Source organism: Macrotis lagotis, chromosome 5, assembly GCF_037893015.1.
Source record: "Macrotis lagotis isolate mMagLag1 chromosome 5, bilby.v1.9.chrom.fasta, whole genome shotgun sequence".
Taxonomy (NCBI): Eukaryota; Metazoa; Chordata; class Mammalia; order Peramelemorphia; family Peramelidae; genus Macrotis; species Macrotis lagotis.
In genome coordinates this window covers 139,417,124-139,440,178 of record NC_133662.1, presented here as the reverse complement: position 1 = coordinate 139,440,178, position 23,055 = coordinate 139,417,124, and the positions used below count along the sequence as shown (strand labels likewise).

General features: G+C 34.5%; 1 protein-coding gene across 13 annotated transcripts in view; it reads left to right on the top strand.

Moving 5' to 3' along the window:
* The window catches only part of EPB41L2 (erythrocyte membrane protein band 4.1 like 2), a 262,601-nt gene extending 251,131 nt beyond the window's left edge, over positions 1-11,470 (top strand). For all 13 annotated transcript variants that reach the window (XM_074187588.1, XM_074187579.1, XM_074187578.1 and 10 more), the window contains one exon: positions 11,319-11,470. The gene's annotated coding sequence lies outside the window, so the exon portion shown is untranslated. The remainder of the gene's footprint in view (positions 1-11,318) is intronic.
* Positions 11,471-23,055: the final 11,585 nt, after the last annotated feature.

The following is a 23,055-nucleotide window of genomic DNA, read 5'->3' as shown; positions in this document are numbered from 1 at the left end:
TTACTCTGGCCTTTGAGCCAAATGTAGAATACTACATGGAGCAACAAGGAAAGGATAATTGAGGATCTAAAAAGAAAAGTCATATGATCATGGATCTTGAGTGGAAGGGACATTAGTGCAATCCCTTTATCTTACAGATGAAAAGATTGAGACCAGAGACTTACAAGTCTTAACTTGTCCAATGTTCAAATCTGATGCTCTTCCTATTTAAGTTTTTCCATCAGTTTACAATGATTTATTCCAGAAGAATACTTTTGGCAGATAAGAAAAAAATATCATCTTACAACTTTGTCTACATTGGCCAGATATTTACCAGGGATTTTTAACCTAGGACCCATGTATTTTGAAACCTATTTCAATATGATTAGTTTCCTTTGTAAGCCCTTCCTTTGTAATTAAAATTATTTTGAAATTGTGTCCATAAGACTTTACTAAATTACCAAAGAAGGAGGACTTATAACACCAGAAAGGGTAGGAGCTGCTATTTTCCACAATTGTTACACAAGTAGACATTTATGAGAGAAAGTTAGTGAGTTGTGAGCTCAGTGGCTCATCTTTGGCTTTGGAATGGGAGGAGAGCCAAGTAGAGACAGAACTCATTACTTAATCCCATTAGCCCTATGGGATTAAGCATTAGCTGGATCTAAATCAGGAAAACTCATCTTTTTGGATTCATATCTGACCTTAAGATACTTATTAGCTATATTACCCTGAGCAAATCATTTTAATTTGTTTGCCTTTCCTCATCTAAAAAATGATCTGGGGAAGGAAATGGCAAATCACCCCCAAATGGGGTCACCAAGAGTCAGACACAACTGAAAAACCTAAACAACAACAGGTCACATAACTCCTGTGTCTCAGATGCAGAACTTGAACTTGGGTCTTTCCAACTTCATAGCCCAATAATGATCCACATTGGATACCCCTGTGGAAGCATTGATGCTGCACAAATTATCAGGAATATGACTTCCCAAACAAGAGTCACTTTCTTGTTAAAACCAACATTTCAAAGGAGATATCATATAAAGGTGCTGGAAAATAAACTCACAAGCCATACAGAAAATTATCATGAGGTATCAAACTAACTTGACAAGAGTAAAGAATTATTTTGGCTGAAGTAACTTTCACCAATCAGGAAATGCTCATTTACATGTGTGCTCTAATTAGCATTGCCCCCAGCCTTTGAAGAGGAAGGCAAATCTGTTGATTATATTAAATGACTGTTTTTCATGTTATGAGTCAGAATTTCCTTCAGCTTGCTTGTATTAGTCTCATTCTTAAAATTAGGATATGATAGCTCTTATTTTCCATAGTTTTGCTTGAACCCCACACAAAAGCTGGAAATGTTAAAAAAAAAGTAAATGAATATAGTTGTACATATATAACCTGTATCAAATTACTCACTATCAAAGGAGGGGGAGGGAATAAAGGGAGCAAGTAAAATGTGAAGCTCAAAGGCTCACAAAAAATTAGTATTGAAAACTATCTTTACATATAATTGGAAAAAAATTTTGAGTATTTAAAATTATTTTAATTTCACTTTTTTCCCCTTGGGAAGAATTTCAGGATGTAAGGAAGAAAAATATTTGGTTGTACTGTATGAATACCTCCAAAGAGCAAATTATTAGAATATTAGTGGAAGCTATAAGATATAGATTTTGCCACATACCTATAAAGAAAATCTTTTTTTTAAATCAAAGCAGTCCAAGATCAGTACAGACTGCCTTGTGAGAATTTGAGCAGCTACACAGAATGTAGAATAGAACTTGAAATCTAAATCTTATCTCCAAAACACCTTGACAAATCACTTTATTTCTTTGGGCCTCAGTTTCCTCATCTGTAAACTTAAAAGAGTTGGAATCATTGTCTTCTAAGGACCTTCCAACTCCAAATCTGTGATTTTATGCACTCCTGACAAGGTTCCCTATAATAGGGTGATAAGTTGAATTGGTGATTGGCAATAAAGGTGATTTAAACCTATAAATCCATAATTAGACTCTGAATTCTGCTGATCATTTTGGATCTAATCTTCATAATGTATGTAGGTGGCAGTGTATAATTATTCATCAAAATATTCATCAAAAATATTTATCAAAAAATTCATCAAAAATATGAAAAAAGGAGCAGCTAAATGGCACAGTGGATAGAGCACTAGCCCTGGAGTCAGGAGGACCTGAGTTCAAATTCATCCTTAGATACTTAATAATTGCCTAGCTGTGTGATCTTGGGCAAATCACTTAACCCCATTGCCTTGCAAAGACTTAAAAAAATTAAAAAAAATGAAATTTGAAATGATCAAATGTTGCATAGAAAATTGGGGTAATACAAAGAGCTATAAAACTGTGCATATCCTTTGATCTGATAATACCATTACTAGGTTTGTATTCCAAAGAGATCATAAAAAAAGGAAAACGATTCACATATACAAAAATATTTATAGAAATTCTTTTTGTGTTGGTTAAGAATTGGAAGTTGAGGCAATGTCCATCAATTGGGGAGTGACTAAGTGGTAAATCAATGTAAGGAAATAATATTGTTCTGTAAGAAATGATGAATGGATGATTTCAAAAAAAACCTGGAAAGATTTACTTGAAATGATTCTGAGTGAAGTTGAGCAGAACCAGGAGAGCATTGTACTCATTAAAAGCAACATTTTATGATGATGAACTGTGATAAACTTAGCTCTTCTCAGCAATACAGTGATTCAAGACAATTCCAAAAGATTTGTGATTGAAAATGCCATCCACATGTAAAGAAAAAACTATGGTGTATGAATGCAGACCAAAGTATACCTTTTTCACTTTTTAAAATTGGTTATCTGTCTTTTTTCTTTCTTCTAGTTTTTTCTTTTGTTCTGATTCTTCTTTCACAACATGACTAATACAGAAATGTGTTAAACATGATTGTACTTTTATATAATCGGTATCAGATTATTCGTTATGGGGAGGGGAGGGATGGAGGAATAAAAATGTGGGACTCAAAATCTCAAAAAATCAATATTGAAAATCACATAGGTGATTGGAAAAAATTAAATTAAAAAAACAAAATTGGGGCAGTATAAGGTTTGCAGCAAAGTTGAAAATATTGGCTAAAGGATATTTTTCCTTATGTTCCCTTTCCTCATGCTTATAGACAGTAAGCTGATTTAAAACTTTAAAAAAACTGCTGTAGTTTTATTTTTGAAATAAACTTTGAAAGTTCATGTTATGTAATTGTATGCATATATGAAAAGCTAATTTTATATATGTACTTATGTACATATATGAGGTTTATATGTTTGATTGTACCCGTGTATACACAGATATGTGTATATATATACACACACACACAGTGTACCTTGGCTAATAGAGGATGACATAATACATATATAATTACTTAAGTACCAGATAAATTATTCCAAGCAAGTTTTTATTGATTTTAATACTTGCACGATATTTTAATGCTTTATTCATACTGCTTCTTGTATCACTAATTCTCCTCTGATGCTCACAGTAAGTCCATGAATAATTAGGACAGGTGTTATCTCCCCCCTTTTTTTTTAAACAAGGAAACTGAACCCCAGAGAGTCTATGACTTCTTCCCCTTGAGTTACACAGAGATTGGGCCAGAACTCAAGTATTCACTTAGTCCCACTTTCTTTCCTCTTTCTCATTTCTTTTCCTCACAGAAAAGTGCCCATTGAGAAGAGTTCACATCTCTCAAAAACTGTGTTTGAAAGGAGATAAAAGTATTTCCCCACTCTACTTTTAACTCTGGTTAAAAAACCGCTAACTGTGGTTCTCATTTGTGGGGCTTTTTTCAGTGGTTAATACACCAGGTGCTTTTTCCTATTATATTTATTGTTTGAAATTTTTTTAAAGATTTTTATTTTAAAGAGAGTCCCCTAAAGATCTGGATCTAGCTGAACTGACCAGAAGACCTTTCAAGTATACCAAAGTGGATTCCCTTTGAAAGCTTTACTCTCTTTGCCTAAAACTTAGAAGTAGCAGTTCCATTAAAAAAACAAAAAGAAAAAAAAGGAGACAACATGAACAGTTAGTCAATGACAGAAAGGAGGGGGATAAAAAGGACCTGACTTCCCCCCCTCCCCCATGGGTTTAAAGCCTTTCCTTCTTAGACAAAATTATAGATAGGAGAAGGGACAGAGTGGGGATGACCTTTCTGGAGACAGAGCCTTCAAGCTTCTTTTGTAAAGTCAGCCTGACCACATGCTCTATCTGTCTCCATTCCTTTGGAAAACAAATACATTTTATCTTTTTTAGAGATTTTCTTTAACTCTCACCAAATGTTTCCAGACCCCTGATATCATTGAGGCTTAGAGGTGGGGAGGCCTTTGCTCACCTGACCCCCACATCACATGGACAATTGGGTGCCAATGCCACATTTCACACACTCAGATCACTTGCTCATAAAGGTATAGATTACGAGTTTGAAAGAACCTATACAGTCATCTAGGCTAACTATACAGATGAGTATTTGGAGGTAGTTTTTTATTTTTGCACATTTAAAAACATTATTCAAAAAAGGGGGTCCATATACTTTACCAGATCTCCAAAAAAGATCCATAACAGAGAAACAAATTTAAAAACCCCTGATCTAAGATTACACAATTTAGAAAATAAATGAATGAGGATTCAAATCCCAAGCCATTGGACTCCAAATCTTATTCTTTTCTTGATAAAACACTTCCAGCCTTAATACCCCGGGCCAGTTTTCTTTTCCTCCCAAGGAAGATCCTTCAGAGCAGTGTTTTCTTATGTGGAAGAACCTGGCTCTATTCATTTTTAGGCATAGATCATTCTTGCCTGCATGATCTAAAATGCCATTAAACCTCCCCTATTTTACTCAGTGTCTCCATATCATCCTTGAGTACAAAGAAAAGAACCCTGACCTTGGAGTTGGGAGGCTTAGGTTAAAATCCTAGCTCTTATTTAGTTAGCTTGTAGACCTCGATTAGACACCTAACCTTTCTGGCCTTCAGTTTCTTTATATGTATGTGAATATCAACTATCAGTGCTCCACCTACTCTTAGTATTTTTTGTTAAAAAAAAAAATCTCTGTAAATCATCAAGCACTATATCACCGTGAGCTGCATTCTTGAGGTCCATGGCTTTTTAGGCCAAATCACCTCTCTGCATGTCAAATTTCTTTCTCTGGCTATTTGCCAGAGATTTCCAGCTAATATACAGAGAAAATTAAGTACAGATGTACTGTAAGAGCTTAAAAGGAAACTGGCAAATAGCTTTATTGATGCAGAATTTAGTCCTAACAGGAAGGAAATGGATTGAAGCCTGAATACATTAATATCTTTGCACAGTGTCCTAAAGGGGGAGATAGAGACAAGGGAATATATGACTATTGCTTCTAGAAATGCTTTTTCTATGAAGTTGAGGGTTTTGGGATTGGGGGAGGCAGAGGATTAAATTAGGTCATGGAAACTGTTGTTTTTACTGGCCCAGAATTCAAAAAAATGAAGTATATTCCAACATCTGGAATCTCACAAGAGGAACCATATGACCATGCAGATATTGGTGACCAGAGCTATCATGTTAGATTAAGAATACATACTCCATATTAAGATAAGGAAATTAGGGGTGGCTAGGGGGCGCAGTGGATAAAGCACCAGCCCTGGAGTCAGGAGTATCTGAGTTCAAGTCCGGCCTCAGACACTTAATAATTACCTAGCTGTATGGCATTGGGCAAGCCACTTAACCCCATTGCCTTGCAAAAAACTTTAAAAAAAGATAAGGAAATTAAAATGTTTGAGTTGAATACTTAACTTTAATTGTTTGAGCATGGGCATGTCACTTTACCCCTCTAGGCTATTTATTTCTTCATCTGTATAATAAATGAATTGGTTATTCCAGGTGATTTCTAAGATGGGCTTCCAGCTTTTTAGTTTATTGCTTCATATGCTGCATGTGTTCCACAAAGGCAGATCACTAAGAATCTCATTTACTTAGAATTGCTTCTCTGACATTATCTCCTATTCTCACATAATTATATATTTTGTACTTAAAGTTGAATAAATACATATCTATCTCAGATGAATATAGATGTTTTAACAACAATAAATATAAAATATATTTGAAGATATGTGTATGTATACATATATACACATACATGTATTTCAACTGCACTACTCTACATATCAATCAACTAGTATTTTATCAACCCTTACAATTTGCCAATCATAATAAGGTATTGTGGATAAAGACACAAAAATAAAAGTTTCTGCCCTCATAATGAGGAAATAATACAAAGAAATATTCAAAGAAGGCATAAGGTAATCTTTGATGGGAAGATAACTAGATTCTGGGAGGACTAGAAAAAGATGCTCTTCAGACAGTGATGCTTTAGCTACAGTTTACAGTAAACCAGATAACCACAGTGAAAGAGGTAAGGCATTGCATTTCAGGCTTAGAGATTGGTTAGTTGATTGAATATTTTCCTTCATTGCTCTAAGACCAAAATGGAGAACAATTAATACAAAGATACAGGCAATAGAGAAGGAGAGTCACACTTGAGAGGCAGGTGGGTCATTCTGACTGAAGAGTAGAGGATAAAAAATGGAGGGATAGCAAGGAGCCTGTTGTGCAGAACTTTTATTATCAAACAAAGGAATTTTCTTTTTGATTGTTGAGGTAATAGGGTGCCACTGCTGTTTAAAAGGGATGCAATTGTTAGGCCTTAGCTTTAGGAATACAGAGGATAGACTTAGGAAATTTAGAGTTTAGGGAAAAAGATCAAAGAGTAGACTGTTGTATTGAATTGTCAAAATAAGAGATGATAAGGGCCTGATTCAGAGGGTCTTGCCTCTATGTGTAGAAGAGATTTGTGAGCAGGAACCAGTCTGCCTCTTCCTCTGAATTCCTAAATTCTGTGACACAGTAAATTTAATGTTTCACCTGGAATAATTAGGGAATGAAAAGTTCTGGCTGGTGAATATTTTTATTAACATAGATTTTTGTTTAATTGTAGCAGCTATTAAGCATAGGTACTTAGGTGAAAAAAGACTTTTAATGAAACAGTAAGACAATTGAACATAATTCCATTATTGTTTGAAGGTTCTTTTTCAATGTCACTTATTCTTATATATATCTATCTATATAGATATATAGATATATGTATGTGTATGTTTATATGTATTTGTGTTTTCCTGTAGCCATCCATACTTAAATAATGGAGAAAAGCATTTTGCTTTAGTTTGAATTCTGGATAAAATTTTAATTTATAATTATTATTATTTTATCCTTTCCCACATCCTTTTTGTTCTAAGTCTTGTGTGTTTTACCTCCACATCATTACTCACATCTGTTTTCTTCTGCATTCACACAGTCTTTCCCCTAGTTCTGCCCTCTACCACCTCCCCTTCATGATTTCAGGGTCCTCCTAATTGGTCTTTCTTGGTTCTAGTCTCTCTCATCTCCATGCCATCTTCACAGAGCTACAGAATTGATATTCCTAAAACATAGGTCTGGCCATATCATTCACCTGCCTAAGAAGCTTCCTGGGTCATTTACAAATTCCTGTATTTAAATCCTATGTATTGTAGTTTCAAACTGTCTTTCCAAACAGGCTTCACATTATAGTGTTCTAGTTTCTACTATTCTGTGTTCTATCTAAACTGGCCAGCATGCAATTACAGAACATGATGTCTCTGGCCTACATATAAGCTATTCCTCTGAGCTGAAATATTCTCTCTTTCCTTACTTTGCACTCCCAAACTCCCTTCAGGGCTCAGCTCTAGTTGCATCTTTCCACAGGAAACTTTTTCTTATTTCCCTGCTTATTTATTAATGCCCTTCCCATTACTATATATTTACCTGTTGTTGTATCCTTTGCCCTGCCCCCAAGGGAATGTTAATTCCCTGAGAACAGGGACTGCTTGGTTTTTGTCTTTGTAACACTAGGACCTAGCACGATGATTTACACAGAGTAGATGCTTAATAAATCGATTAAATGTTTATCTCGTGTTTATCTGGATTAATAAATTTTTAAGCTTCCTGCAGCCTCCTCTTAATACCTTATTTATTGACCTTCTTGGAGCAAGTTTGAATTCCATCATGTGGTATAGAAATGCATGTTTGTAATAGGAATTTATTACAAAATAGTTTTAGTTTGGGAGCTTGTGTTAATCTAAACTTTATTTTCTTTTCTCTGAAGGCACCTTGGAAGAGACCTTGGGATATATACAGACATGGTTTAAATGTTCCTAGGATTCATTCTTCCTGATAGGGAGTAGAAATGTTTTTCATTATTTTCAACAATGTGTTTTACTAAAAAAAACATGGTAGTACAACTAGCATTTGAGAAACCAAGAAAACTCCTATAACTGATAAATATAAACTTCATTTTGATTAAGTTTATAGTTTTATTCCTTCCCCCATTTCTTCTCACTCCAAGATATTTTTCCTAAGCTCCTCATTAGGGAAAAAAATGGATTGGCTTAAATTTTCTCCACTGATATCACTCATTCTGATGAGTAAGATTCTTTAATGACATAAAGACAGTCAGGAAGTGAGAAACAAATAATCAGTATGGAACCAGACCTTGAACAGTCAATCACATGTCAGGACTCTGGACTAATGCTGTCTTTTGGAAACTAAATGTTGAAACTTTCTATACTTTTTTCAAATATGAGTATGAAATACAAATATGAAAAATTAACTATATTTCAGTTTGCCTTAGGACTACTGACTTTTTAACTTACTCAGAAAGAGAGTACATAATTACTTCTTGGGGAATCTTGGAAAGGATGTAAAATTATTTGTTTGTGAAATTCAAGTTGTGGAAAACATCCCCTATTCAGAAGCTCCTTCTTTAGTGACAGTATTTTATCCTTTCTTCCTATTAACTTTTTTCCTCCTGATTCCTTTTCTTTTTAATATTAATTTAATACATATTTTAATACATATTTCAGTATACAAGAACTAAAAGAAGGATTTTAAGAAGAAACCATGAATCTGTTACACAGTTTATTTTTTAAGAGATGTACATTGGGGTAATAGAGGGACAAAAATTCAATTTTTAAATAATTAAAATCTCTCTCACTCACTCACCCACTCTCTCTCTCTCTCTCTCTCTCTCTCTCTCTCTCACACACACACACACACACACACACACACGTTACATCTGAAGGTGAGGAAGTATCTACATTGATTCAGATCATCTCCTTCTTTGCAACTTAATCTTAGAGATTTTCCCAGAGCATTCAAGAGCTTGAGTGAGTTGCCCATTGTCATACACATGTTATATATAATTGCATATGTAATGAGGTAGCAAAATTATTCTGTTTTCCCCTCTGTATTTATTTTTTTCCTGTACATTTTTACTACTCTCATGAATCCACATTACATCTCTCATTGTGACCTATATTGTGTTGTTTTGTTGTGTTGTTCAGTTGTTTTATTCATGCCCCACTCTTGGTGATCATCTTTGAAGTTTGCATGTCCTTCTCTAGTCATTTTACAGATGAAGAAACCAAGGCAAACAGGTTTAAGTGATTTGCCCAAGGTCACCCAGCTAGGAAGTATCTGAGGCCAAATTTGAACTTAGAAAGAGGAGTCTTCCATTCTATCCACTGCACCACCTACCTAGCTGCCCATCCAAGACTTAGTCCATTATTTATATTATCCTATTGGACCAGCTTAGAGAATTAAACTTTATTTTGTGACTTTTGCAAAGAGTAAAAATAATCACTTTGATGACACTTTCACTTTGCATTTTGATTCCCCAGTATCAACCAAAAGTAAATCTATACAAAATCAAAAAATCAAAAAAGAGTATTTTTCTGTGTCTAAATTTCCAATTCAATTACTAGGAAAGAATTCCCATTTACTATACTTTTTGGGCCCCAGGCACAATACTTTGGAATTGTTTTAGTTTTTCTTTGCCCTGAATTTTCTTATTTAATCACTAAGTTAGTTATTTTGTTGAAGTGCTTCTTAGGTCCTGTCCCAGGACCTTACAACCTTCTCATTGGCTTTCCTGTAACAGATTCATACCTGGCCTTCATATTCCCCAATTTCTCTCCAGTTATTCTTACTTGATTATGGATAGATTGTTAAAAATATTTGTTAAGTATATTCTATGTGTGTGAGGTTATAAGATAAAGTCTGAATTTTTAAATTTAGCTTTCAAAGAGAGTTCATTTGGGAATTTGGAAGAATTAGCTTCAAATCCTTCTTGTCAACCAGTCACCAGTCCAGAAAACAAAAACTTGCAAATTTGGTCCCCTCTTGTATTGAGTACAAATGGACCTGACAATGTAGACAAAGCCATGAGGATTTGATTACAGCCAAAAGGGGGAAAGTCTCGTGGGAGAAGTGGAGGGACAATCCCCTCCCAATTGGAAATGGCATGGGGAGGAAGAAGGAAGCAGTGGGGGAGCAGAAGCAGGAGAGTTTGGAAACTGCTAGATCATGGGGGGATGATGTTCTGCTTCTCTGAAAGGGTCCCAGCTGCACCAACAGTTTATTAATCTGGACTATACTGGCAGGAATCAGATTTGTAGCTGATAAGGCTTCAAGTGCACAAATGAGATCAATTGCTTTGCTACCCCCCCCCAATAGGTTAAAAAAGGTTAGTTCAAGAGGCTTCATCTCTGGAAAATAAGATAACTTAAGAAAACAAGTTCAGAGGCACCTTCATATATGTCATTTGACTTCTTGATTCCCCAAGGCAACAATCTAAGATGAAATTGTAGACTAAATTACCTATCTGCATTAGGGAGTGCTTCCTTACTCCGGATACTTAATGGCAAAGAAATCACAAGTATATTGCATCTCCCCCCCCCCCCCACAAAAAAGTACCCTGATAACATGATTCTACTTCCTATCCTATGCATTCCTAATAGGCACATTTCTTTTATTGAATCTTTATTTCCATTATTTTCCCCCCATTCTTTTTCATCTGAGAAAATCCTACTTAGCCTTCTAAGTAAAAATTAAACCTTACCTTCTTCATAAACCCTTTGTAATGATTCTAGTTTCACCATTCTCTGAACATCTGTCACATGTACTGACTTTGCCAAGAAGACTAAAACGACATAGTTTTAAAACTACAACGACATAGTCTCTTGTTCTCTGATTGTTTTAAGTTGTTCACATATTATCTCCCTAAAAAATAAGCCTTTTGAGGGCAAGAATTATATTTCATTGCTGATTTTTATATTCATGGTGTTCTAGAGCAGTGTTAATTAAATAGATGCTCACATAAAAGTTTTTTTAAAAGATGCTGCTTTTAACATTGAAATTTGATGAATATGGTTGTTGTTGTATCCTGAATAAATTTTGCCTTTCTCTTTTCTTTCCCAGAAATACTCTTTTCAGATTACATTCAACTCTGTGAACATGAAGAATTCTGACCATTCCTAATCTTGATGCCACACCACTACTCCAATGAATTTATACCCAAGTGGTAATAATGACCAGGCACCTGAAAATTAAAATGCCAACACCAAACCTTACCTTAACATCTCTGGTCTATACTGTTTCCCAACATCTTAATTATTATTCATCTTTTTTTTTTATTTTGTATAACCACTTTCTAATATTCTTAGTTTTTTATTTTATTTTTATTTTTCAAAGTTTAGGATTTGTCTTTGACTTTGTGTACAACTACCTTCTAATTATGCCTGCTTTCTGATCAAATGATAGTGAACAAAGCCAGCCTCAGCTGTCAGGTGCTGTTCACTTGAACAGGTGCTGTTGTACAAAAAAAAAAAAAAAAAAAAGGAAAATCTTTGACTAATTTAGAAGGGGGATTTTTCCCTCCTCACTCTTGTCAATTGAAATCTTACTGGAATAATTTACAGATTTTTTTTCAGATTGAGGTCAATATACTGCCTAAGATAATACTACAAAGTAGGGTTGGTTTTTTTTTTTTAAGTTTCCTACATTTTGAAAAATGTTGGTCATGTTTGAGAATTTCACTTAAGATACATTTTTATATTGAACCTTCTTAACTCTTTCATTCCAAATGCTTTTACTTTCATTGGAAAGTAAGAGACAGGACCTTCAGACCAGAGAGAGTTATGAAGGAAGTCCCTGAGCACTATCTTAGAGACCTTGTTGTATTTCAATGCAGATAGTGCTCAGCTGGTTCTCAGACATGCCAGTTTCCTGAAGCATTCCAGAAGAGGGAGAGAAGGAAGAAGAAACATTTCTTCCCTCCTGTTAAAAGATATAGGCAGCTTAAAACCTTAGTGCTTTTCTCTTAATAAGTCCAAATTTCAAATCTTCCATTATTTGCACCCTTGTGTAGAATGCTTGCTTTTTATTAAACCTCATTGTCTACATGTTTTAAAAAAACTGACTCTCTTTTGTTGCTGAGAAGGTAAATGTTTCAGATAGCGTGTCTGATGATTCCTGCAGGTTTTAAAGGATGCTGAAGGAAAGGGATGGTGCTGGGTGGTTTTATGGTGGTGATAAGAAAGCTGAACCATTCGAAACTGTCACCGGAGACACCAGAAAGATTTAACTGTGTTGAAATTTCATTTTGTTTTTTGTTGTTATTATTTTGTTTTGTTTTGTTTTTGGCTGTTGACTCTATAGTTACAATGCCAGATTAGATTTATAGCAGCTTGAAATTGTATTAAGTGATATTTTGCTTTCTGTAATACTGTTATAAAATAAAATTTGTTTATTCTCTAAATTTGTCATCTCTTAATCTAATAGATTTGGAAAGAAGAGAGTTGTTGTTTTTTTAATCACCACCTTGAAAATCCATTTTCTCAGGCTTGAAATTACTAACCCTTTGTCATCACCACCATTTCAAATAATTTGAAAGCTTGTAATTGCCACTTAGAGCACCCAAATTTAGTTAAGTTTGGTTAAATAATCCTCATTAATTCTCACTTGCTTCACTGAACTCATGCTCTCCTTTCAGGAGGATCTCTACTACTAAATCCTTCAATAATTTTCCTTTAATTCTTTTGAAAGAATTTTCAATGATCATCACCTTGGAAAAGGGATTAACTGGCCAGTTACTTCAAAATAGGTTTTTATACAAGGCCATTCCCCAGTGGATTGTGTGAAAATGATGGGTTCACCAAAAATGCTCCATTTCCATTCCACATTCTCATTGAGAACAGCTTCTCTGCTTCTTATATTGTATGATTTGATTCTTTTGCAAATTCCCATAGTGGTGCTAAAAAGTCAGAATTTTCCTCAAGTGTGGGTGTGTATTTGTTTAAATTGGGAGACTAAGGGATGGCTTGGTGGTGTACTAGATAAAGCACCAGCCCTGGAGTCAGGAGTACCTGAGTTCAAATCTGGCCTCAGACATTTAATAATTACCTAACTGTGTAGCCTTGGGCAAGCCACTTAACCCCATTGCCTTGTTAAAAAAAAAAAAAACCCTAATAAATTGGGAGACTAAGTGGAAGCAATTTATTCTACTTTGGATTTAAAAGATTGAGTAACTTTTAGTGTAATAAAAGATAATAGAAAAGATTTCATTGGGAATGCCCCATTATTCCTATCCATCATGTTTTAAGGAGAGCTTGGATATTTTGGGTTGCTGTGGTATGTATCAAATATCTCAATTTTTACTAAATTATTATTCCTTATGTATTTGGGAGACAAGAAGTAGTAGTAACAGCAGTAGCAGCAGTAGCAGTAATAGTTAACATTGGTACTTTAAAACTTAAACATTATAAATATCTTATTGTATCATCAGAATTATCCTGGGAGGGAGATACTATTCATACTCATTTTTTTCAGATGAGGTAACTGAGGCAAACATAGGCTAAGTGACTTCTCAGGGTCATATAAGAGTCTAAAAGGCTTAATTTGCAGGTCTTCCTTAATCCAGCCCCAGGGCTTTATCCATGGTGTCACCTGGCTGCCTATAGCAAAACAATATACTTCTTTTGAAATTTGCTTCTATTGGTCCCACTCACAAGTGTTTATTTCATTGATGTGAAGTGGACCTTCATAAGGTAAATCCCATCAGGCAAACTATATAGGCCTGTCTTTTATTACCCCCCCCCGAAGATCAATAAAAATTAAGACAATTAACAATTTTTATTATTTTTTAAAATAAGCATTGATTGTAGATTTCAAGCTATAAGACCTTAACCTACCTCTTCATTTTGTGGATGAGCTGAAGTTCAGAGTCTTGCTCAATAAGATAGCAAGAAGTTTGCTCACAGAGGTAATAAGGTTGACTCATATCTTATAATTTAAGATCCAGTGGTCTTTTCATTGTCTCATGCTTGCTCTCTCCATGATGTTGAGGATAATAGTACTATATACTAACATCATAAAGCTTTTAGGGGCAGCTAGGTGGCACAGTGAATAGAGTTCCAGCCCTGGAGCAGAGGGTCTTGAGTTCAAAATAGATTTTGAAAAGCAAGTAAGGGAGGTAGAATAAAAATTGGGAAGAGAAAGGAGAACACTGCAGGAAAATCATAAAACCCAAGTCATCAGCTTGGAGAAAATAACAACATAAAAACCAGTTTAGGTCAAAAGGAAAAAGCAGTCCAAAAAGTCAATGAGGAAAAGAATACTTTAAAAAGCAGAATTAGCCAGATAGAAAAGGGGATAAAAAAACTCTGAAGAAAATAACACCTTGAAATGTAGAATAGAGCTAAGAGAAGATGATGATTTTGTGAGAAATCAAGAAACAATAAAACAAAACCAAAAGAATGAAAAACTAGAAAAAAATGTGAACTATTTCATTGGAAAAACAACTGACTTAGAAAACAGTTCCAGGAGAGATAATTTTAAAATTACAAGGCTACCTGAATGCCATGACCAGGATAAGAGCCTAGATCTCATTTTTTAAAGATATTGTCCAGGAAAATTGCCCTAAGCTAAAGATAAAATAGAAATTGAGGAAATTCAAGAGGGAAATCACCTCTCGAAAGAGATGCCAAGATAAAAACTCCCAGGAATATTATGGCCAAATATCAGAACTCCCAAGTCAAAGAGAAAATATTGCAAGCAGCCAGAAAGAAACAATTCAAACATTATGGTACTGTGCTCAGGATTACACAAGATTTAGCATTGTCTAACATTAAGAACTTGTAGGGCTTGTAATATGATATATTCCAGAAGGCGAAAGAGTTTGGATTACAACTGAGAATCAACTACTCAGCAAAACTGAATGTCCTCTTCCAGGGAAAAAGATGGATATTCAATGGCTGTATGGTTTGATTTTTTTCCTTCTGTTGTTTGCTCATTTTCCCAACCTATGACTTGATTTTAACTTTTTTTTTATTATGGAGCTTTGATTCCAGGGTGGAGGATGCATTGTTTCAAACATTTGAGGGTTTTTGTAGCTGTTTTCAGAGATACTTTCAGAGATACATTTTCGATTCTTCCAAGGTCTTATGAGGGGTTATGTCTACTCTCCTGGCCTGTGCTCTGGTCTGTGGGTGCCTGCAAGCACACCCTCCTACCCTGGAGCTGTGAGCAGGATCCCTGCTCCACTGTGACAGTAAGCTCTATTGTGCTTTTGCTTGTCTTTCTGGGACTGGGGCCCCAGATTATTGCTAAGGCCTGCGCTGGACAGTGCTCCAATCTTACCCCTTTGCGGCTGAGATTTCCCACTGACCTTCCAAGTTGTTCATGGCACTCTGAAATGAGAGGTCTGGAAACTACCACTGCTGCCACTGACCAGACATTGGCCTTCTGTTCTGGAATGACGGGTCTGGTTTGCTCTAGTGGGGTCTGTGCTGGTCTGCACTGCTCTGCGCTCCTCTCTCATGCTGGGGGCAACAGGCTTTGCCCTCTGATTTTCCAAGTTGGGTTGGATTGGGAGATTGTTTCACTTAGTCCTTTTGTGGGTTCTACCACTCTAAAATTTGGTTACAATCATTATTTTAAAGGTATTTGAAGTGGTTTGGGGGAGATTTCAGGAGTCCCTAATTTTACTCCCCCATCTTGGCTCTACCTTCCACTTCAAATTCTTCATTAAGAAATGCTCTTCCACCCACACCACACTCTTCTCATAAGGAGATGGGAGATTAAGTGCTTTCATTACTGAACTGACTTCTGATGGTTTTATAAAATTAAAAAATATTACTGCATTTTCTTCCAATAATGTTTTCCTTTAAAGTGAAATGACCAAATTCTAAAGAATGAGTGAGTCAGACAACAAATCATAGAAATAATAATTTCATCAAATCCCACCCCCAATAATAATGAAATAGCATTTCAAAATTTATGGTGTGTAGTTAAAGTAGTTCTTAGGGGAAATATTATCTCTAAATGCTTACAAGAGATTGATGAATTGGACATGCAATTAAAAAAGCTAGAAAGAGAACAATTAAAAATCCTCAAACTAAATAGCAAACTAGAAATTCTGACAATCAAAAGAGATTAATAAAATTGAAAGAAAATTATTGAACTGATAAGACTGAGTTGTTTTATAAAAAAATATATTGACTTTTTGTTAATCTGACTTAAAAAAGAAAGAAAAACAAATTACAAGTACGAAAAACAAAAAGGGTGAATTCACCACCAATGAAGAGGAAATTAAAGCAATAATTCAGAGTTACTTTCCTCAACTATATGCCAATGAATCTGACAAGTAAAATGGATGCATAGTTAAGAAAATACAAATTGCTGAAATTAATAGAAGTAATAAAATAATCCCATTTTAGAAAAGATTTTGAATAAATCAGCAATGAACTTCCCAAGAAAAAAATCTCCAAGGTCAGATGGATTTAAAAATGAATTCTAACATATTTAAAGAACAATTTTGATGCTATATAAACTATTTGGGAAAATAGTAGAGTCCTGCCAAATTCTTTTTATGACACAAATATGGTGCTGATCCCTAAACCAGGGAGGGCTGAAACAGAAAGAAAATTATAGAAGAATATTGTTGCAATAATTTTAAATAAAATATTAGCAAAGGGATTACAGCAATTCATCACCAGAATAATGTATTATAAGCAGGTGGGATTTATTCTAGGAATATAGGGCTGGTTCAATATTAGAAAAACAAGTAGCATAATTGATCATGTCAAAAACAAATTATTATTATCCCAATAGATGCTGAAAAAGATTTAGACAAAATACATCACTCATTCCTATCAAAACCATAGGAATAGCATAGGAATAAGGGGAGTATTCCTTAAAATGATAAACAGTTTCTGTCAAAAACCATCAGCAACTATTATATTTAATAGGGATAAGGTAGAAGCATTCCCAGTAAGATCAGAGATGGAACAAGGATGTCTATTTACACTATTCAATTTTGTACTAGAAATGTTAGCATTAAGGGAAGAAAATTAAAGAAATTAGGTCAGTGAAGAAACAAAACTCTTACTCTTTGCAGATGATATTTTGGTGGAATGTGGGAAAACTGCTACATTAAAGTGTTGGAGAACTGAGCCACCATTCTGGAAAGCAATTTGGAACTGTCCAAAAGACAGTAAAACTATGGATACCATTTGATCCAGCAACACTTCTACTGGGTCTATTATCAAAAGGCTCATAAAAAAGGGGGGAAAGGGCCCAGGTGTACAAAAATATTTATTGTAGTTCTTTTTCTGGTAGCAAAAAATTGGAAGTTAAGGGGATGCCCATCAATTGGATGCCTAAGCAAGTTGTGGTATATGAACGTAAGGAAAAAACATTGTTCTATAAAAAATGATGAGCAAGTGGAATCAGAAAAACCCTGGACCTACCTGAACATCAGTTGAGTAAAGTGAGCAGAACCAGGAGAACATTGCAAACATTGAACATGATGGTCAAGTAGGATGGACTTAGTTCTCAGCAATATAGTGATGAAGACAATTCCAAAAAATGTGTGATGGAAATGCCATCCACATGCAAAGAAAGAACTGTGGAGTCTGAATGCAGATCAGAGTACACTGTTTTCACTTTTTTAAATGTTTTTTTCCTTTCTTGTAATTTTTATCTTTTGTTCTGATTCTTTTATAGCATGACATGGAAATATGTTTAACATGATTGTACACATAAAACCTATATAAGATTGTTGTCTTGGGGAGGGGGAGCCATTGGAGGGAGGGAGAAAAATGTGTAACTCAAAATTTTATAAAAATCATTGTTGTGGGGTGATGACCAACCATGATGGACTTGTCCATTCCATCAGTGCAATAATCAGGGACAATTTGGGGGTACTTGTGATGGAGAATGCCATCTGGATCCAGAGAAGTAACAAAGCTTATTTTCTTTAATTTTTTAAAAGTTGTCTTAGGTATTTTGTAATTTTGTTATCAAGATCTAATGTTTTCTTTCTTCATTTTGGGTCTGATTTTTCTCACACGACATAATTCAATTTTGATCTATGTTTAGCATGATTACGAATGTAAAGATTATATCCGATTGCCTTCTGTCTGGGGGAGGGATGGGAGGGAAGGAGGGAGAAAAATTGTAAAATTCCAAATCTTGCAAAAAAGAAGATTGGTAGAGATAAAAGAATGTTGAAAGCTATCTTTTTATGCATTTGGAAATAATAAAATACTATTATTTAAATAAAATAACTGTAAACATTAAAAAAATTAAAAATAAAGTGAAATGACCTTTTCAATGCTGTCAGTTTTGGGGCATTTGACTGCTTAGGGAAATGCCATTGTATAAATTCCCACAATCAACTTACAATCCTGTTAGCATTACAGCACTAATAATGATGGCAGAAAACAGCAGGGGATTGAGGAGGCATTTAGGAACATCCTTGTAAAATCTGACAGTGAAGTTTGAGACATCAGATTTGGTTTTCAAGGCCCTTTCAGGCAGACTTATTAAAAATATGATCACTACCTTCAATGACATCTTATTCTGTCAAAACCTTATCGAGTTAAATTAGGATTACTTTATTTCCTAAATTTGAGCCTTCATATTTAAACTTTAATGACTTCTAAATTGCATGTAGATTAGGTTACTGTTCTCAACCTGGCCAAACTAATAGGTATAAAATAAGGCAATACTGCTTCTAGTTGAATAACAAGTAAATGTTTCAGAGACCATGCCCTGGTTTTTAATTTCCTGTAGCACTGAATCCATTAAAATGGAGGATTTATCTGACTGGGCCATGAACTTGAAGCTTCTAAGTAATAGTGATGAGATTGTTTGCCAAAAGAGCTGAGGAAGAGGAGTTCCAAAATGGTAATGCTGCTTGAACATATTTTGTCATATACTCTGAGAAGAAATAAATTTATTCAAATAAAAAGGAAGATGATGATGATGATGATGATGATGATGGCTAATTAGTGATGGCATAACTCTTTCATATTTATATTACTCCCTTTCTATGGTCTGGTCAAACTGGCCATCCTACTATTTGTTGTACACAGTAGATTATCTCCTTTTAAACTGAGTCTTAGAATCCTAGCTTCTTTCAAACTTCAATTCTAACACACATACATTTTTCTAATTCCTTCCAACCACTAGCACCTCCCCAAATTACCTCATTTTTTGTTTACATTGTCCTCTTTTAATAGAATGTAAACTCTTTGAGGGCAGGGACTTTGTTTTTTAGTCTTTGTATCTCCAAGACCTAGAATAATATCTGGGATATAGTAGACACTGAATAGAATTTTGTTGAGTGATAGTTTATAGATGAAGAAACTGGCCTAATAAGGGGAAATGACTTACCCAAAAGTGATATCAGTTGTATTAAGTTATTCATACTACCAAAACATTACTTTTTGTAAAAGTAGCAGAGCCCTGAGGCAGCTTTTTATAATGGAATACTCTTTTTTTTTCCTTTTGTACATGATAGTGAATTAGCAAAGGATTTTACTTCTAATTTTGTGTTTTCAAAGCCTAGCACAGTATTAGGCACCTATGTATTTGATGAAACCCTAGCAATTTATTCAAGTAATTATTCATTATGATCAAGTTAGATTTATACCAAGGATGCAAGAATGATTCAACATTAGAAAAAAATAATTATAAATTATATTAAAAGCTAAAACATTCCAAATCACATGATTTTCTCAACAGATACAGAAGAGCCTTTGGCAAAACCCTGGAACATAAAACCCTAAGAATAGAGGGATTTATTTTATTTTTAATTTATGGAATAAAATGAGCATTTCAATAACAGTATAAAAAGATGATTGTATATGAAACTGCAAATTTATTTTGCGGAACTTATTCTTTTCAAATATTCAGCAAAAATTATGTAAGTTTCTTTTTTTCCTCTTACCCTTCCTCCCACCCCCCAACCCTAGAGATGGCTACTAAATTAAAAGTATCTAAACTCAAAGCAATTATTGTATGCAATGTGAAAACCCTGGGAGCTTTCCTAATAAATGCAAAAACAATACGAAGATGTCCATTCTTCCTACTATAATTTGATATAGTTTTAGAAATGTTAGCAATAGAAGTAAGACAAGACAAATTAAATTAAAAGAGTAAATATAGATAAAGAGGAGATAAACTCATTCCTATTTGCTAATGATATGGTGCCATATTTAGAAAATCCTAAAGAATTAACAAAAACATCAATGGAGAAAATGAACAACTTCAGCAACTTGTAGCCTACAAAATAAGCCATGAAAATCAACAGTATTTCTAAGTAACAAAGTCGAATGTGCAATCTAAGGAGAATTCTGAATGAAGAATAATACAAAATGAAGATATTTAGGGGTCAATCTACCAACATATAGAATACTTATATGAATTCAATCACAAAGGAATATTTGGAACATAAGGAACAATGAAATAGTTGGAAGACTATTCAGTTCTCTTGGCTGAACTGGGCCAATATAATAAAAATGATAGAATTACCATTAATTTGTTTTATGCTATACCAACCAAGCTATCAAAGGGAACTAGAACTTTATTCTGATCTAATCTCACTGGATATATTTGAAGAATGTACTGAGCTTAATTCTAGAACTTAATAAATAGCAAAATTCATTTGGAGCAACAAGACATAAAATATCTGGGCAAATTGGTAGGAAACAAAAGAGGATTCGCACTTCTCATCTTTCAACTGTATTTATAAAACAGCAATTATCAAAATCATTTGGTGTTGGTTGAAAAATAGAGAAGATCAGTGGAATAGAAGAGACAGAATCAGAAATAATGGCACTCAATAATACAGAAAATTTTGATATATTTTACCCCATTTGACGGCAGTCAAATAAATTGCAATAATTTGAATTATTTTGTGCAATAAGGAAGATAAACGAGAGTAAGGACATCTAGTGAGGAGTGGACCAATTGTCTGGAACCCATGAGTGAGAGTGAACAGAATGAAGTTCTATGATTCTGCAACCAGTTGAGTGATATTCTGAGCTAGTCATAACCAACCTGATACGAAATATCAGCACTATGCATGAGACTGCTTTCATTTATTTTTAAGAATTAATCGATCTCTCTTGGTGATGCTGATAATCCTAAAATTCGTGGAATTTTTGCCACCTTACCCCAGGTCATTTTTTATGAATCTTAAAACAGTGACTTGAAAATTTGGAAAGCACTTTGCATGACCTCATCAATTCATCCTAAGCACCATAAGAATATCAGAGAATATAAAGACCAACAACATCAGAAGCTGCAGAAATGTATATGTAACTGCTCCCTACCTCCAATAGTTTCTTCAATATGGTCCCTAACTGTTTTGCATAATTGCATATGGTGATTAGAAATAAAGATAGCAATGGAACCTTTTGGATTTATTTGTTTTTCATTGTCAGAAACTGTGGTATTTTGCTGCTTATGGTCCTGTAACAATAAAATATTTATGAACTGATTTCAGTAGGAATTGTTTTACTATTACCTTGTTCAGCATAAACAAGAAAAAGCCAGGTGTCATTTGAAACCATAGAGTTAAGCCTATTGCAGGGAAAATATATTTAAAAGGCTTCTTCTGCCTCATCTCAATGACTGAGGTGCACCTTAACATATTTTCTTTCTCCAGTCAGAAGTGACAATTTGATATCCGTATTTCAAATTAAAAGAATGGGCTTCCATGGTTATAATTTATATTGGAAATATAGTAACACCAATGATTGAGCTACAGGTTTGGCTAGCAGCTGCTTGGAATAGGAATAAGATGCTGTCTTCCTTGCCTTCTGTTAACGGAAGCATTTTTAAATAAGCTGATTTCCACCAGGGGCTAAAATGAGATCTTTCCCAGAACTGAAAGAATATTGCTATTCCTTCCATATGGCATAAACACTGTTATTCTAAATAACCCCAGTCTGAAAGCCCCAGTAGACATTTTCATTGTAACTCAGCATTAATAAAACACAGAAATGAGTCTCTCCAGTTTAACAGTGAGTTTTATATTATGCAAGAAGTGTAAATGGGGACTAATAGCTCACTGGATATATTTGAAGAATGTACCAAAGGAAAAAAGCATATCATGCGATTAAAAACGCTTCAATCCCCTTCCTGCTCTAAAATTCTATGACTCCATCAGATGCTGTTGGGCATACTGAGGCTAGTGATTACTTTAAAAAATATTTCTTCTCTTTTGTAAGATTACTATCATCCTGGGACCCAAAATCCTTGTGACCCATGTCACTGAAAACCATTTCAGAAATGTAAATGACTTTCCCAACCAGTCTAATGAATGATTCATTGTACAGAGTTTAGATTTGGTTGAGATTGACACTTAGTGACAGCATAAAAAAATCTTTTCTATGGTAATTAGAAAAATGATGAGAAGCTTTCAATTCCACAAATTCAACTAACCTTTCCTATTAAATATCTATTCTATGCTAGCCCTTCATATTCAAAATGAACTTTCCAGGTTTTCTATTTAATAGGCAAAGTTTTAAATTTGTTTTCTTCTCATGAATATTGTAGGTGTCCTATTGCCTTTTCACTACCAGCCCTCAAAGCATGATAACCTCTCAGGTTCCCCCCCCCAAACTTTAGGATTCTGTGATTTGGGGGTTGGATTATTACAAATTAGAGACTACATTTAATCAATGTAATCCAGTCACTGTTGACAAATTTTACTTATTTGGGGGCAGCTAGGTGGCACAGTAAAGAGAACACTAGTCTTGGAGTCAGGAGGACCTGAGTTCAAAACTGGACTCAGATACTTAATATTGGCTTAGTTGTGTGACCTTGGGCAAGTCACTTACCCCACTGCCTTGCCAAAAAAAGA